The sequence below is a fragment of the Catharus ustulatus genome, chromosome 3 (assembly GCF_009819885.2).
Source record: "Catharus ustulatus isolate bCatUst1 chromosome 3, bCatUst1.pri.v2, whole genome shotgun sequence".
NCBI lineage: Eukaryota > Metazoa > Chordata > Aves > Passeriformes > Turdidae > Catharus > Catharus ustulatus.
Genome location: NC_046223.1, coordinates 83,190,079 through 83,196,078, shown reverse-complemented (window position 1 = coordinate 83,196,078; position 6,000 = coordinate 83,190,079).

Sequence of the window (6,000 nt, the reverse complement as noted above, 5' to 3'; positions counted from 1 at the left end):
AATGATTTGATGCTATTAATCAAATTATACTAACTGGGCTGCAAATGGCTCCTGTCACAAGATCCACTCTAACTTGAGTTTCAAATAAAAGGCGAGTGATCCCTGACAGGGAGATCTGCCTGTGTGGGATCCACATCTGCTCAACACCTGCAGAGATTTGGCAGAAATGCTGTTGGTAGCTGGCTGAGGGTGAGGTTTATTGCACCAGCTATTTGAGCCTACTGCTAAGGTTATGTCTTGTTGCAGCAGCATGGCCTTCTAGGGCTAATCCAAGGACAAAGCCTGGAGAAGGGCAGTTACAGATGTTTCAGATAGGTCTTGCAGAATTTCTTTACATACCATTTGTGAAAGAGAATATCACAACTCTACAGAAAGGACATAATCTTCATATTCCAGTGTGTTGGTTTTGTACAATGCACCTTCCCTTCCCTCCCCTTCTCACCATGCAATTAAACAGCACAAATTAAAAGCTGTTTAATTGTGAAGAACTGCAAGTATTGAAAAAAACTTAGGAAATGCCATGCTTCATTATATCCCTCTTCCAGCCCTTTCTTTAATACTCAAGGTGGAGCCAGGGCTGTAAGCACAGCCAAACCCATGCTGGCCCTCATCTCTTGCCACAGCTGTCAGAGCCCACATACAGAGCCAAGATTACAGTCCTGGGTCAGAGGGATGCAACCACCTACTTTTCAAGGCCACAATGTAATTTTCTTTCTTTAATTTGGCAAAGACTAGGCTTCCAGGTAAGTATTTTTAGACACATAAGAAGTCACATTTCTAGATGCAGAAGCCATCTCCCTGTTCCTAATTTGAAAGCAAATTTTTTTGTAAATTTTTAGGCTTTTTCGGCAACATCACTGTGGAATCAGTGCTGGTAGAAACAAAAAAGATAGAGCTCAGAGATACAAGACACGGGAAACAAAGTTACTTATGAAGCAGATAATTGCTAAAATAATTGCTAAAATAAAATAAAATTAAATTAAATTAAATAACAGTCGTTCTTGAAAAGATCTGACAGGATTTTTTTCTACTACCTATTGACTATGTACATAGAAAAAAAATAGTTTTGTTTAGTTTTTAATTTTAGTGAGATTCCAATGTCATATCTTAGCAGAGGGCCTTTTAGGCAGCTCAACCAATTACAGTATTAGGATTTCAGCAGACAGTGTTACATGTCCTGGGACAATCCAAAGGCAGTAGGGAGAGTGGTGATGATCAACTAGCGATCCAGATATTATGGCCATTAATATCCACAAAACTTTCCATGAGAGCAGTTTGGACTTGTGTTCTGCCTCTCACTATTGTCCATTTCCATATTCACAGCTGTGGTGGTTTGAAATAGTTTTGGTTTTGGTGAGGATGGTTCTTTCTCTTTCACAGGTTTCTTTCCCTTGCCACTTGCCACATACATGTGCCATGGATGAGTGCAACTAGCAAGGAAAAGAAATCTGTGCTCTCAACCTGTTAATGCTACCCCCATCCTTATCTGAGAGGCATCTAAAACATGTTGTGTCCTGTCTCTTCCCTCACCTCTCCATCATCCCCCAGAGACCTGCAGCTGCTTCTGGTTTCTGTCTCTCCTGCAGGTGCATGAGCAAGCCACAGGTGGGAGAAACAAAGTTTGAGGATCCTGCATTTGAGGGTCTGAGGAGGGTGGATAACCCCATCTCTTCCAGAGCTCCTCTGCCCTGCCATCTTTGCAGTGTGCTGAATTCTCCCAGGACAGTTCCTGATGCACAGAGGAATACAACCATATGAAAAGCAGCATGTGGAGAGACATTGAGCCCACAGCTTCCCTCTCCCTACCCAAATTTCTTATTTTATAAAGATTTAGCAGTGCACTGAATCTTATTTATGTCACAGAGAGTCCAACAGTAATGCTCTATACCCGCTATTATTGAAACAGTCAAATTTCTCCCTTTTAAAGCTTTTTAAAATTACTTCCTTTCAGAATTTTCGTTTCTGTTCTTCTTTCACCTTTTTTTTTTTCCTTCCAAAATGGCTACACACTATGAACCAATGTATCCTGAAGGACAATTGTTTAAACTACAGTTCTTCAGGAACTAAGAGCACAGAGGAGCATAGGCTGACCATGGCCCAACAATGCAATCCTGCTGGGAAGGCACAGGTGCCACAGTTGAACATAGTGCAGAGAATACCAGGATTGAACTGATACCTAGAAAAACTTGATTGGCAAGGAAAGTGTGAAGACAAAGGGTATAAACCAAAAGCATGACCATGATAACTGTACAAATACTATCACTGCCACTGCAAAGAACAAAGAGGGTATCCCTGTGGACAGAAGAAATAACAGCTCAATGTGCAGCAAGGATGGTCAGGTAATATAGTAAAAAAACCCCAGCAACTCTTTCAGGGTGAAGGTGATGATGTTCTTCAGTGGTGTTTGGAAAGGCTGTGGAATGATGGAGGTCTTCTAGAAAAATCTCCTTTGTACTACCCAATTTTAGTTTTAGAGCAGGGAACTAGAGTAGATATATGTGATTTCTATCTTATCACCCTGCCAACAGTCTTAAAGTGGAAACTTCATGTGCTCTGAATGCATTGCCTTTGCAGTGGAATGCAGAAAGCTGTGTTGGTCTTGTTTATCTGCAGCAGAAAGCCAAATTTTAAATGGAACAGTATGCATAGTTATACTGATCTTTTATATTGGCAATAAAATTCTTTGGCTAAGAGAAAAATATTGTATTTCACACCAGAGTCTGTCCCAGGAAAGCATAGATTGGATCAGCTTAGGTCTTTAGTTTGGCTAGGGAAAAAATATTTCATTTCAGCTGCATCTCTCCTCCATCTCTGACAGATCAATCAAAGTACTGGATTCACCAGTTCAGGTTTCCAGCCACTGTAGGTTCAGTTTCAAATGGAAAAGCGTGGCTGGCATGCTGAAGTCTGCTACTAGAAAAATAATATTCTCAAAGACTGCCAACTATTTTAAAGGTCATTAAATGACAGAAGCACATCCATGAGAGGCTCTTCATGCAAACTGCTGAACTGGGTTGCAATTCATACATGAGACCAGCTACTTAATTTTAAGACTTCCACGGCAACCACTTGCAATAGTGCAGTGGTTACTAAAGTTAAATTGGTTAAAACATAAGTTAGGACTATTCCTATGTTAGCCTCAAAGGGGTAGAGGGTAGAGCAAAGACAGCAGTGCTGGTTTGAGATGGGGGAATTTTCTTGCTAATGACAGGGGCAGCCTGGCTTGGGTGTTACTGCTTCCAGGGCTTGCAACTCTTTTGCAGTTCTCTGCTTCTCTGAAATATGCAGTTAAATGGAATGTAGATGATTTGTTCATTTCCCAGTACACACTCCTCATCTAAACAGAGATGGAGCTTGTTAGTGATATGTTTGCAAATTCTTGGAGGTATTTTTAAAAGCTGTTAAAAGCACAAACCACCCAAATCCAGCCTTCGACATCTGTTGGAGGGGGGAAAAAATGAAGCTGTCTGAAAAATCCACAAGCCAAGCTTAATGACATAGTAGGATTAGAGTCAATCTTGATGATCAGTCATGAAGTCAAATGTCTAAAGAAAGAAAATATTTTAACGGATATAAAAGCCACTTTATTAGAATAAATAATTTCCAGGATTCTAAAATCCCAGGGAAATCAATCCTAGATACAAAATACTATACTATATGGACAGAACAGTGTAACACTTCTTTAAATTGCATTTTTTTAAACTGAATCTATATGTGCAAGACATATCTATCAAGACCTAGCATTACATCTTAGTAACCATCAGGAATGTAATCTGTCAGGCTATGTTTTAAATTCTCCAGAAAACAACTCTCCATTAAGAACCACAAGGTGCATTTTTTTGAGATAACTGAAAATATTGAAGAAACCAGGTAGGCTTAAGTATTACCTGTAACTATTACCTCTCCTCCAGCAGCATGGTTAAAGAGCTGCTCATGAGAAACAGGTTTACTTGGTATCTCAGACTAAAGAGTGTGCAGAGCACTAGAGGATTATACACACACACACACATTAGCTTTATCATTGCTACTTACAATACTAAAAAATAGCTGAGCATTTAAATAGAAAAATCTGTTTACTGTCACTATGTAATCTTCTCTATGTTATTTTGGAAAAAAATACCAGTATTTTTTTGTATAGTCTCTATTAATCACTGGGGATCAACTCTCATGTCTGTACAAGGACTATGGTAACAAGGTGCTTTCATCTGCATATTTTGGATTTTAAAATACAAAGTTAAAAAGAGAAAAAAAATAGCCAAAAAAGTAGCCTCATTTAATTTTACAAAAGTTTAGGAAGATGCTTAAAAATTGTCCATGAACAAACCCAGATGCACTGCTGGATCATGCATATACAACTGGAATTAATGAAGCTTTTATGACAATTCAAAATTAGGTTCAGTGTGTTGAATGCTGCCTTGCCTCTCTCCCTCTCTGGGCCTCGATCATGCCTTAGAGAACAAAACACTTCAGCCACCCTACAGGAATCACAGGCAGTCAAGCATTTTTGAGAGAGAAGCACATTTCCAGTGCGATTTGCCTTGGAGCCAAAGGTTCTTTGGGCAAATTCTACACACTCAAATCTTGAAGAAAACAAAAAGAGGCAAGCAGCTGGATTTCCATCAATACCATTTCTGAAATGAGAGTGACAGGAAAGTAATTCGGGCGCAACATTGCAAACTTTCACAAAGAGAAATGCAATACTTGGGACCCAAGCAGCAAGGAAAAGTCAGCAGCTACCTGCAATGTTAAATGTTTTTAATTATCTACATTTATTTGTATATTTAAATATATATTTAAAATCAGGACAGCTCATGTCCCACGAAACACAGAGCTGGGAAAGCTCAGTGTGTCTGCTCACCCCTGAGCAGCAGGGATGCTAGACAGGTGCTGGATACTGTCATGATGGGATGGAGGTGAGCTGGGAAGTGGGGATTTCAATTCACTGCTGAAAACCTCTCTTTTCAAGCACAAAGTGAATTATGTCCTCTGTGTCCCAAAGGCATGTCCATAGAAATAGATCCTAAACCAAAATCTCAAAAGTGTCTGTGAAATTCTGTGCAAAGGCAGATTCAAAGATGCTCTATTACCTAGGCCAGAATTCATATAGTAAGTCAATCTTATTCATGTAGTATGCTGGTCTCAGTGTTATTACTTTCCCCCCTCTTTCTTCCTTTGTTAAAAACTTCGTTTTTCCATGTTTCAAAAGAGAAGTGATCTATTTTTGGTGTTGATGTTTTTCAAACAAATTCAATACTGCCCTTTCAGTTGGCTGGAGACAGTGTGGGATTATTACAGAAAGGAAGAATGACTAAAACCCTTCTTGATTGATCAACCCAGACTGACAGGGTGTAATTACAGAATACATCATAGACACAAAAAAGGTATAATCTTAAAATTAACTTGAGAATTTAGCTTGTCCTATGCTTGTATTTCAGTAGCAATTTTAAAAATCCCTTTTATTTTTACGCAGACACACAGAGTACAAAAGGCTATTTCTTTTAAAGCTTGGTGCCTGCTTGTAGCTGTAAATTGTTCCTGTACACAAATTCTTTTTGCTGACATTGAATACCCACACTGCAGGCCTGCAGCAGCTTACAAGGCTGAGGGCACAGAGCTGCCCTCTTCCTGGGGTCACTCTGTACCCACAATGTTCCAGTGCCCATCCCATTCCTCAGTGACAGACAGCCAAGAGCAAGAGCACACCATCTATCCCCCACACCATTCCCTAGTGCATCCATCTTCTCTTTCCCCTCCTTAATGCACTACCCACACAGTCCCTCTCTCCCAGTCAGCTTCTTTTCAGTCTTGGACAGGCAAAAGTGCAGACAAGGACTATGGAAAGGTGAAGTGCCTGGGAGGGCAGGGGAGGATCCCTCCTGCCCTGTGTCAGCAGATCCCACCAGTCCCTGCACTTTCCTGGAAAACAACTAACCTGTCTCCAAATACCAGCTGAAGTCTGAAAGATTGGCTCAGATTGTGCAGGGTGTGCCTTCACTGGTG